Below are 13,058 nucleotides of genomic sequence, written 5' to 3' on the forward strand. Positions count from 1 at the left end.
CTCCTGAGTCCTCCTGACTCGATCGGCTATTCAAAAATGACGCCGGGTGGTGCCATTGCCGTGCAGATACGAGCTTTCCCGAGCTTTGTCCGGGCTCGGGAAAGCTCGTATCCGCTCGGGCCGGGTGGCGCATGCGCAGTTACGTAATGGCGCCACCCGGCGCCATTTTTGAATAGCCGATCGAGTCAGGAGGACTCAGGAGGGACACTTTGGCAGTGACACTCGTTGGCTCGTGCAGTGCAGTGCACTCGCCATAGGCAGAGGACGGAGCCGTGCCAGCCCAGTGGTCATCTTTTTTACGGGCACCCGATGCCCATAACGGACTTTACGGACACCCCGAAAAGGGGGTTAAATTTACGTGCTGTCCGAAAATTAACGGACGGTTGGCAACACAGCCTCCAAGATGTGGTGGAACAGGAGATTTGCATCATGGATGTGCAGCCGACAAATGTGCAGCAACTGTGAGATGTCAATATGGTCATATCATATCAATATGGACCAAAATCTCTGAGGAATGTTTCTAACACCTTGTTGAATGTATTTCATGAAGAATTAAGGCAGAAGGGGGTCCAACCCAGTACTAGCAAGGTGTACCTAATAAAGTGGCTGGTGAGTGTATAATGTTTTTAATCTTTTATGAACTTGGATGCTTCAATCTTATGGGGAAATCTACCAGATTTTATTACCAACAAAGACCAAGTTTTTATTTTGCTTGCCATACTGTGTAGAGAAGCCTGAATGGTGTAGAAATCACCTTTGGGTGACAAGTTAGGAGGCTATTTGGTCAGTGATAAAGGCCTGGAAGTTGTGTTTGTCATGGAGGTGCATGTTAATGTAGAGTAGCATATGCATTCATGGACTGTACTGCGTAAGTTGAAAAAAGATCCTAATGCCAGAATAAATCGTATTAATGAAGTGTTTATTAGAACACCAAAGATGCATTTCATATCTATCAGTTAGTTCTTAGAAACAAAATGGTGTAGTCTCTTGGCCAGCTACTGCAAGGGTGCAATATGCAACAAAGGATCAGTAACACAACATTTTTGATTCTGTCTCTAAAGAAAATGTTGTGGTCAATCACTTAGGTAAACAAGCTTTGCTTACCCCTGTCTTTTTTCTATTGTTTGAAATTTAGGTGCATACAGAAATCACTGCAGAGGACTGCAGAGGACAGTTGTTGCTGTCACCATGGGCAACGCCTTGGAACTTGTAAAGACATTCAATTATTTTGCATTTTATTATGCTAATACACCCATTTCCTCCTCAGCAGTTTGTTCAAATTGATACCTACATACCTTGCTGGCTACAAAGTCTCTTGGAGCTGATGTTTTATAAGATTTGCCAAGTCAGCATCTGTTAGATTTACCCCATCAAGTATTTTAGGCTTCTGCATTTTTCTCTATGGATGCTACAGTATGAATTATCTTTAACAAAATAAAGTATAAATGCATAGATATTCCAATGTCTAAGGCCCTATACACACGATCGGTTCGTCTGATGAAAACGAACCGATGGATTTTTTCATCAGATATCCGATGAAGTTGACTTTCATCAGTCTTGCCTACACACCATCGGTTAAAAATCCGATCGTGTCCAACGGGGTGACGTAAAACACAACGGTGTGCAGAGAAAAATTAAGTTCAATGCTTCCGAGCATGCGTCGACTTGATTTTGAGCATGCGTGGATTTTTGACCGGTGGATTTCCCCACAGGCGATCGTTTTTTTCTATCGGTTTTTTAACCATATGAAAATTTTAAAACAGGTTCTATTTTTTTTCACAGATGGGAAAACAACTGATGGGGCCCACACACGATCGGTTCGTCCGATGAAATGGTCCATCGGTCCGTTTTCATCAGACAAAACGATCGTGTGTACAGGGCATAACACATATTACATCCCTCGATCTGGGCAATTGCCTTGTAGATTATAACTACAAGTTCACTGAAGTTCTATTTTACATCAGGCTGTACTTGAAGAATAACAATTTTGTACAATTGAAATATCCTTTATATTTTCATTGCAAGCTTTTTTAGTAATATTTTTTGTGTTACTATGGTTTTCTCACTCTGGTTCCCTGTTCTGTATTAATCAGAGGAGATCCAGTGGGCACACTTTTAATTATATGTGAACATAATAACAAATTGTGTGTATATTTCTCAGACCACATTCCCGAAAATTTCTTGACTTGAAATTCTTGTTATTCCGTAAAACAATACTACCAGATATCTGCCTTATGAATTTATTCAAAAACATTTTCTTGGATGTGTGCTTCAGTTGAAGCTCCAGTTTATGGATTCTGTTTATACATATATATTTTTGTATAGTCCAGGCTATGTTGACTATTTATGACATTTTCTTTTTTGAGCACACTTTGTTTTCTGTCAGCTTCTGCTTTTTTGTAGACTTGTTTCCAGCTGTAATGTTAGCCTTAAGTTTTTTTCATGTGCTCTCACTGCAGTATATGGAGATCTTGTGCCATATATTTAATACATTTTATTTTAACATAAGGCATACTATCTTTTTCTCCTTCTCATCCTTTTTGAATCTAGCTATTTCCTGCTTAGCACATTATTGAGTGTTCCTAAAATTTCTTGTTTCCTTTATTGCATTCCTTATCTGGGATAGCACTTTTTGATGGCTTCAATGTCATCCTTTCCTGCGATTTTCTGTAAACCCAATTATGGTATCTCTTTATTGCCCTTCTCAATGGCTTACCTGTTGATTCTGATGCTTCATGCCTTACTTGCCAATTGTTGGTTGCCATATTTATTCATCCTAGTATCACCTTCTGATTCCACATGACAATCAGGAATTCCTAGAGTCATAACTACTTTGCAGCTTTAAAAAAACAGCAGTTCTTAAAGCAGGTACAGAACTCTTACACTTACAGAACTCTTCAGGCATATGACTTTACCTCTTGACCAGAGGCTTCATGATGTAGCACCCTCTACCATAGGTAGGGGCTAGATGTGTAGTGTTTGAGATTCTGTCAGTGCAGGTAAATTTAAACAGGCCTAATGCTGAGAGCTAGGCCTGTTTGTTTTTGATATGGGGGCAGGGAGTGGTTAGTGTAGCAGTGGGTGTGACTGACATGTGCTTCAGCTCTTGGACATCTCCCCTGCTTTCAGTGAGAATGTTCTGTAAGAGGGGCAGGGCTGAGAGTTGAAGTGGCATGGAGTACATGTGAGGAGCTTTGACCAATCCCCAGCTAGGATTGACAAGGGACAGTCCTCCTACATATACCCACAGTCAGCCTGCTGGAGGGGAGTTGTCAGCTGGGTGAATTGAAAGATGGAATACTAGACTGCTTGCTGGAGATACACCCCCATCTTGGAGGGGGGGTGTGGACCCGGCGGAGGAGCTCGGGAGCTGGGAGGGATCCTCTCCTTACAAGGTCATGGAGAGGTATACTGGAACAGGAGCTGGAGGAGCAGTTGGTCCGCACGGTCTGGGTAAATCTTTCAAGAAGGACTCAGGACAGGATTCGGTGAGTGAGGCACAGTGGAGATTTGGAAGAAGCATGCTAGGGGAGCTGGGTGCAAAGCCAGAGGAGAGACTGTGGGGTTTTGTGTCAAGTCGCTGCAGTCTGAGGACACAGGATTTGCAAGTCGGACATACTGGGATCAGTAGTCCACCATCAAGTATGCTTTAACTAAACTTTGAGGGCCATCAAGGATGGGTACTGCCGGCCCCTGGCCCATTAATCAGCAAGTACAATTTCAGCTAGGAATTATTCAGATTGAGGCCTAGTCTGCTCAAGATGGTGGGACAGGATGTCTAATGCTGTGAAAGGGAAGTGTTGCGCAGGAGGTGAAGAGTCCTGGAGGTAGAAGTCTGCAGTGAGAAGAGACGGAAAAAGTTTGTCAAGATTAGAAGCCCACCATTTTTGTTCTGTAATTCCGCATACACACGACCGTTTTTCATGATGTGAATTTTTTTTTTTTTTATGTCATTAAAAACAATCGTGTGTGATCTCCAGAGCATTTTTCATGACATAAAAAACGACCGTTTTTTGCGTCGTTTTTTCACGTTGTAATTTTTCACGTCGTAAAAAATGGTTGTGTGTAGGCTTTAACGACGTGAAAAAACTGTGCATGCTCAGAAGTAAGTTATGAGACGGGAACGCTCGTTCTGGTAAAACTAGCGTTCGTAATGAAGATAGCACATTCGTCACGCTGTAACAGACTAAAAAGCATGAAGACTGAAAAGCGCGAATCGTCTCTCACCAAACTTTTACTAACACAAAATAAGCAAAAGCAGCCCCCAAGGGTGGCGCCATCCGAATGAAATTTCCCCTTTATAGTGCCATCGTACGTGTTGTACGTCACCGCGCTTTGCTCGAGCATTTTTTTTTCACGATCGTGTGTATGCAAGGCAGGCTTAACAAGAACTGGGGTGGAAAAATAACTTATTTTTCTAGACCATTAAAAATGGTTGTGTGTATGCGGCATGAAGATAATGAGTAACTATTTGCCAATGTGAAGCCGGATCAGCTCCAGCATTGCAAATACCAATTGTTCTATGGACATCCCATATCCCTTTCCCCACAACCAAGTTTAATCCCCTAAATAAAACAACAAAACAAAGCAAAAGACTTTTCATTGTCTACAAGTGTGACGTATGGATGTCTGGCAGCAGGGAGAATATGCGTGGATGTTAGTAACTAGCGGCAACACACCGCTACATTTACAATGTTGATCCCATGTATATTTTATAACATATTCATTGTCACATGTTATCAATGAGAATGGTCAGCACAGCTGCCACTTTCACTTTTTTGCTTTAAATCACATGGTCTGTAGTTGAAACATTGTTGTGATGCTAGAAGGTAGAGTTCCCTTGAATGTGTTATGTTGACTTGTTCCTGTATCATATCTTCAATAAAGAAGTATGCTTCATCATGATAGAGCTGTTTTGGGCACTCCCCATACCAGATTCTGGAGGCATAATCAAACCTCTGAATGAGCTGAAGCTTAAATGTATTACTGTAAGTTTAAAGACACTGTGACGCTCAAGTTTATAGACAATGCTGTATTCACTATAAACAATCCAGTTTTAAAAAACTCTGCAGAATCAAATACACTACTAAAGCCCAAGTGCTAGTGCACCTGAAAGGCCTGTTAAAGTTATGCTTCAGTGTACATAAAGCACAATATGCAATCAGAAGGCAAAGTTTGAATACATCTAATAACAATGAGACGTATGCCGCGTACACATGGTCGTTTTTTGTGATGAAATAAAACAACGTTTTAAAAAACGTCATTTAAAATGATTGTGTGTGGGCTTTATGCCGTTGTTTTTGTCTTCTAAAAAACGACCAAAAAAAAATTTGAACATGCTTCAATTTTTTATGTCGTTTTTCAAAATGTCGTTTTTTGTGTCATAAAAAATGATCGTGTGTGGGCTAAAACGACGTTTAAAACAGCGTTTTTAAACCCGCGCATGCTCAGAAGCAAGTTATGACGCAAGCTTGAATGGAACAGAGTGCCATCGTACGTGTTGAACGTAACCACGCTTTGCTAGAGCATTTTGAAAAAACGATGGTGTGTAGGCAACGTCGTTTTTTAAAATGAAATTTGAAAAACTTCGTTTTTTTTTTATGAGAAAAAACGACGTTTTTTTACAAGACAAAAAACGACCGTGTGTACGCGGTATTATTGTGGACTAATGCATAAAATTTGTCTATTTTAAATATGTCACAAAATGCAAAAAAAGAATCATGTTTCAAACTGTTGGATAAATAGGATTACTGTGGTGAAATGTAATAAAATTAGGCCCCTTTCAGACGGACGGCAGTTTTGCCGCAATTAAAAGCATGTACATTTTCAGTGAAATTCAAGGCTCTGGGCACTGCGATTAGCTGCATTTGTACATTGCGATTACGTGCGGTTACATGCGGCCGCGTTTATCTGCGGTAGTCATTTCCATAGCAACCCTTTTTATTTTTTTTTATTATGATGTGCTTCCTGTTGTTCTTTTTTTTTTTCTCATGCTGCTATCCGCATTTGACACAAAAGACTGCGATTACCTGCGGTTAAGTGCATATAGCTGCGCTAAATCGCACCTGGATGCATTCAATTCTATTTTTTCTATTCGCACCAAACCTCATGCAACGAAATTGCAGCTAAACGTTGTGTGTAAATGGGGCCATAGGAAAGCATTGTGTGCTTTTAGCTGCAGTAGAAAACTAGAAAATCTGCAGCTAAAAGCACCATTCTATCCATCCGTGTGAAAGGGGCCTAAGTCAAATGAGCCACTACTGAAAAAGAGATGACCCAAGCTGAACTTCTGTACCCCAAATAATCATCAAAACTGTATTAAAAAAAGAGCACAAACTCTTTGTACTGCAACAAACTAAGAAAAGTTTGCTCCTGAAGAGTAGGAGGAGTGGTCTGCGCATGTCTGGGTGAGGGTTGAGAGGTGTGAGTTCCCGGCTCCTCCAGCGGCTCTATGAGAGATAGTGCGAGTGTGTCAGCGCGCTTGGAAAACAGGAGGCAACGGCAGAGTACCGGAGTACCGAGAGCTGCGGCTACAGCGAGAAGCCTAGCGGGGTATATGGAGAGGGTCTCCTGCATTACAGAGGCACGGACGCACAGTACATACTGTGGGTGTGCAGCGGTATGAGCTTGTGGAGGAAGCGGGAAAACCGAACCGCTCGCAAAGCAGCCCAGTCAGCACAGCAAAAGAGACAGCGGAACAACAGCCAGAGATACATCGCTATTTCTCTACTATACAGGGGGAAAGATCGCAGCTAGAAAGCAGGAGTGGAGAGGTGGACACAGTGCGGCAGTCTGGTGGGGGTCTTCTCATGCAGGGGGGCCAGCCGCAGATGACAGTAAGGGCGGATGTGGAAGCCCTTCAAACTGCACCGGAGAGCCCCCGAATGTTGGCAATATTGGCCGTGGACTTTTCCCCTCCCCCCACGAGAGGTAGGGGGGATGAAAACTGAAATAGAGGATTTAAAAATACTTATCCAAGCACTGCCTACCAGAGCGGACATAGGTGCTCTTATTGCGAGGGTGGAGGAAGCACACGGTAGGGATCTGGAATCTGGAAATGATCCGAGGAGATCTACAGGTATTGTCAGAACGTGCGGCAGATGGGGAGAACCTATCAAAGGACCTGGAACAGCGGGTGAGTCTGCTGGAAAGAAAGTGTTAATCTTAAGAGGAAAGTAATGTATCCTTACAGCTGCAGTTGGAGGATCTCCAGGACCGTAATCAAAGGAATAATATTCATATACGAGGTGTCCCAGAGGTGACGGGCCAAGAAGATCTACAGGATACGGTAAAACGTATTATTCAAAAAATATTGAAAGACGCTATGCCTTTAAATTGCGAGCTGGACAGAGTACACAGGGCATTGTCCCTAAGGCTAATGATAGTAATCGTTCCCGTAATATTATTTGCCGTTTACAATACTTTACGCATAGAGAGGCAATTCTGCGTAAGGCCTGGGATGAGGGGACAGTAGAATTTAATGGGACGTAGCTGAAGATCCTACCTGGCTTATCAAGCGCCACTCTGCAGCGTAGAGCACTACTCCGCCCACTACTAGATCGTGAATGAGAGCCTCTGGGGTAAGATATGTAAATACTGTCATGAAAGGTACCATCATTCTTTGAAGATTTAAGTATAGAATAGTTGGATCTAAGGTCCCCAAACCAAAGAACCAAAATGAAGAAAGGGGGGCCAATAGGACTATTACGGTAATGATACACAAATGCGCCGGGTGCATGCCGCCCACCATACAAGGGCCCAGGTGTGTTATACAATATGAATGAGAGCCTCTGGGGTAAGATATGTAAATACTATCATAAAAGGTACCATCATCCTTTGAAGATTTAAGTATAGAATAGTTGGATCTAAGGTCCCCAAACCAAAGAACCAAAATTAAGAAAGGGGGGCCAATAGGACTATTACGGTACTGATACACAAATATAAGGATGAAAATATAAATTTAAAACAAAAAATAAGGTTTTATTCAAACACAGATACAAAAAGGGGTACAGAATTAGAATGGTGATAACCAAATACAACACCAATATAGAGTTCCCCGAGAGGGGAACAGCACGATGGGTTGGAGGTTATAACAGTCTCAACTAGTTTTGCGGTGTGTACCGCTTCATCAGGAGTAAATCTAAAAATAATTGAACAGTCAATCAATGATTAAATTAAAAACAACAACAATATACAACAGTATATAAATGGGGGACACTGGGCTGAGCTGCTTACCTAAAAAGATCCCTCTAGGTAGAAACAGCGGGCGCAACCAGACAGGGTCCCGTGTGGTAGCCATGGGGGACACACATGTAGGAGGACCTACTTGTCTATTGTATGGAATATAAGAGTATATTAATTAACATCTTGGGGGCCACGTCTGGGGCAATGGGGGTGTGTGACATGCGTGGACACTACATAATGGTGATAAAAAGGGTTGGGAAAGTGAATGTGGGGGTGTGAGTAAAACAATGAAGGAGAAAGGAGAGGGGATAGAAAGGAAGGGGTGGGAGAAGGGGGAGAGGGGAAAAAAGAGAGGGAGGGGGGGGAAGGGGGAGGAATGTGGGGGATGGGTACGGGAAGGGGGGAGGGGGGTCAAGGGCTGGAAAAACAGGGGGAAAGAATGGATGGGGAAAGGGATCAAGGGAAGGTGGAAAAAATCGAATTAATAATAAGGATGATGAAAAGAAGAAAAAAAGGAATAAAGGGGTACCTGGGTGGCAGGAATGGTAGTGATAGAAAGGAGGGTCCCGGGAGCAAGAGCCCAAATGTAACACAAATTGAAGTACATGTGAACTCAGCAAAAAATATAATGTACGTATGTGTAGAGAGGGGGACCACTCATGGTCCCAGGGTGGCATCAGGGTAATGACGCGAACCAGTGATACATAGTGAGGGAACAAAAAGAAGAAAAAGAAGGGGTGTGTCAATGATAGTGGAATGTATCGACCAAGGATCAAGGTCGGTTGAAGGTAGAGAGATAGAGCTAGAGGAGGACTTACTGTGGGCTGGATAGAGCCGCAACAGTCATGGGATCCAGCAATGATAGCGCCAGGAGTAGGGAGGTCCTATTTATGCGTCCTACACCCGGCAATGCTGACTCACACAGGCAGAGGCCGTGTTGCAGCGTTGCCGGGAGGAGCCGTGCGCATGACGTCAGTGTGGGAGTTCACACATGCGCCATGCACCAGTGTCACGGACGTAAGGTTGGAGACCCGCGCTAGGACACCTGGCAGGTGAGGTGAATGTCCAGAAGTAGAGCTGTAACCTCACCGAGGCAGGCCCTAAGTCACCATTAGGGGAATGTCTGGAGACATCAATCTAGCTCAATGAAGAGCATGGAATGGTAAGCAGCTGAGCCCAGTCGGTATTGCATGAAAAGGCATATGAATATACAATAAAGAAAATAGTGCAGAGTATTAAAAAATTGTGTAGCGGTACCCCCGAAGGAGCTGCTGATTAGTTTTTGGGCGGCCTGTTACCTCTGTGACTCCGCCGTCTACGGTAGTTGATGAGAGCCGTAGTAATGGAATGTCCACACAGCTGGTGTCTTTTCCTTGCTCTTTTATTTACCCAACAAGGTAAAACAGTAAAACTTTCAGTGAGGGGTAAAGATGTAGTAAGAGGAGAAACAGCAGACAGTCCTGTTTCCAACCACACTTTTTTTCGTCGCCACTCTCGCCAGAGTGGGTTTTATGTACTCTGGACAGGCCTCTCTCACCGACCTGGCAGCCAGAGCATCACTCGAAATATCAAAGAAAGAAGTCTCTGCCACAGACCCTCCCCAGAATTTAGATCATGGAGACAATTCTCCTCAGTAAACGTTGTGCCTGGATCTCCTTCAGGTAGTTTGCAGCTAGGTTACCAACTGACAGGTGACTAACGTCCAGCCTTTCAGTGTCTGGTTACCTTGATCCCCCGTGGATTGTCGAGGCCCTGTTGGAAGGCCATCCTCTCTTGGCACTCCTCAGGCGGACTCCCCACGAACAGCTTCCTCTCAAAGGAACAATGCTTGGGATCTTCTCAGGATTGGGGACCCAGTCGATCACTGGGGCCCCGCCACAGCTTAAACGTTCCGAACCATCATGGTCACGGAACCAGGAGCACCGCGTGGCACACACACCCCGGCCTGGTAGGCCATTTCGCCAGGAGCCGTGATGTGTGGACACCCTGAAGGTGGGTGCCAAACGGGAAGAAGACCCCGCCTCATCGGCGTCTGTTCCAGAAGTACCCTCTCCCAGCATGCCCGCAAGAGAACACTTCCTCCTGATTGGCTGCTGGCAAAAGGCACCCAAGCCTCGACTCCACTGGTGCCACCTGTCGCCCCGGGGTGATACAACACCCCAGCAACAACAGAATGGGCCCACAGCACAGCCAAGCTGAAACAGAGGCCCTCTCTAGAATTTTAATTGAAATCAGAGTCACTTACACTCTGATCATCCCTTAAATTGTGTCAGCACCGGTACTTAGAAGTAACCCGGCGCTACAATTAAACAAAATACATGAATCAATACATATGAAATAACGATGTCTAGTGAAAATAGGCACCCGGGTGGGCTAAGGCATTGGTTGCAAGTGGTGGGATCGAGAGATGTAAACAAAACCTGCAATGGTGTGGTCACATATCTCATTATGGCAACAAACGTCTGTGGGGGATCACAACTTCCATGTAGGGCCAATGAGATACATTCAAGGTGTTTCAGGAATGCCAAAGGTATGCCCCCCACAATGATAAATTGCATTGGGGCAAACTGTGCATTCAGTCTAGGAAACTTCTTGGGTTGCTCTGTCCAGTCTGAGGGTAATCAAACCAGGGACAGTAGAGCAAACCAACAGTTGGTGCCTCATGTCCAACCTTGTCGCAACAAATCAGTGCCAAAGTCACACCAGCTAATAGAGACTGAAATAAAAATTAATAATGCTCAATAAATAAGAGACTTTTCCCTAGGAGAACTGGGGAGTGTTGGGTAGACGGGGTTGCAGGAAGCGTGGCCATGCGCCGGGTGCATGCCGCCCGCCATACAAGGGCCCAGGTGTGTTATACAATATGAATGAGAGCCTCTGGGGTAAGATATGTAAATACTATCATAAAAGGTACCATCATCCTTTGAAGATTTAAGTATAGAATAGTTGGATCTAAGGTCCCCAAACCAAAGAACCAAAATTAAGAAAGGGGGGCCAATAGGACTATTACGGTACTGATACACAAATATAAGGATGAAAATATAAATTTAAAACAAAAAATAAAGTTTTATTCAAACACAGATACAAAAAGGGGTACAGAATTAAAATGGTGATAACCAAATACAACACCAGTATAGAGGTCTCTGAGGGGGGAACAACACGATGGGTTGGAGGTTATAACAGTCTCAACTAGTTTCGCTGTGTGTACCGCTTCATCAGGAGAAAATCTAAAAATAATTGAACAGTTAATCAATGATTAAGTTAAAAACAACAACAATATACAACAGTATATAAATGGGGGACACTGGGCTAAGCTGCTTACCTAAAGGTCGCAAGGTAGAAACATCCATTTCCCCATCCATCCTTCCCTCCCTGTTTTTCCAGCCCTTGTCCCCCCTTCCCTCCCTCCCCCCTTCCCGTCCCCATCCCCCACATTCCTCACCCTTTCTCCCACTCCCTCTCTTTTTTTTCCCTCCCCCTTCTCCTACCCCTTCCTTTCTATCCCCTCTCCTTTCTCCTTCATTGCTTTACTCACACCCCCACATTCACTTTCCCAACCCTTTTTATTACCATTATGTAGTGACACTGGCGCATGGCGCATGTGCGAACTCCCGCACTGACGTCATGCGCACGGCTCCTGCCGGCGACGCTGCGTCATGACCTCTGCCTGTGTGAGTCAGCAGCGCCGGGTGTAGGACGCATAAGTAGGACCTCCCTACTCCTGCCGCTATCAACGCTGGATCCCGGGACTATTGCGGCTCTATCCAGCCCACAGTAAGTCCTCCTCTAGCTCTATCTCTCTACCTTCAACCTACCTTGTTCCCTGGTCGATACATTCCACTATCATTGACACACACCCTCCTTTTCCTTCTTTTTGCTCCCTGTTTTTCCAGCCCTTGCCCCCCTTCCCTCTCCCCACCTTTCCCGTACCCATCCCCCACATTCCTCCCCCTTCCCCCCCTCTCTTTTTTTCCCCCTCCCCCTTCTCCCACACCTTCCTTTCTATCCCCTCTCCTTTCTCCTAGCTGCGGGGGCAGGTTGGCAAAGCACACTGTTACTCTGCCACATTGCCAACTCTTCAGCCAGGATTTCAGAGTTGTCCACTGGTATTTCCTGATAGGCCCAGGCAAAGGGAGCCCAGCCCTGGCGCTGAGCAGAGTCTAGCAGCCGTCTGTAGACAATCTCCAACTCCCATTCCTGAACGGCCATAAACTCTATATCTTCCAGTGCCCAGTGCACTTCCGAGACGTTCAGTAGCCCTTCTCTGAAATCCATGATTTCATCCAACCGCCACTCCAAATCACTCCCAAAGTTAGCGTCCCCTGACAGCTTCACATACAACAGTCCCAGGCCGCCGTAGCTTAAGCCTTCCGTTGGGCTGTCATCTGCTATCCAGGGACATGCTTGGGATACATGCCACCGAAGGGCTCTGTAGCTCTCATCCAGCCGCATCTTTGCCCAGACCAGCCTGCTTAATTCAGCTGTCTGTTCCTTGTGTGGTTTTTCTCCCAACAACAGCACCCGCAATCCATACTGCGACCAGCTCACGGACTGGCGCTTCCTTCCAGAGTTCGCAGCGAATAGAATCAAACCATCCCAGCAGGACCTGCTCTGATCCTGGTCCTCTGTGCTGTATCTGCTTCTCTCGCAACCTCCTTCCGAATTCCTCTTCCATGGCGGCTGGTATCTGTACCTCTCCTCTCCTGCTATCCGGACCTCGGATCCAGGTGGAGGTTGGATGTCCCAGACTGCAGGAAGTATCCCACTGCTGATCACCAATGTAACGGAATGTCCCACACTCCACTTGAGTGCTTCCGTCATATACCGATTCCTATCAGTCTGGATATAGATATCAGATATTCCAGCTGCTCTCA

This window comes from Rana temporaria, chromosome 7 (assembly GCF_905171775.1).
Source record: "Rana temporaria chromosome 7, aRanTem1.1, whole genome shotgun sequence".
NCBI lineage: Eukaryota > Metazoa > Chordata > Amphibia > Anura > Ranidae > Rana > Rana temporaria.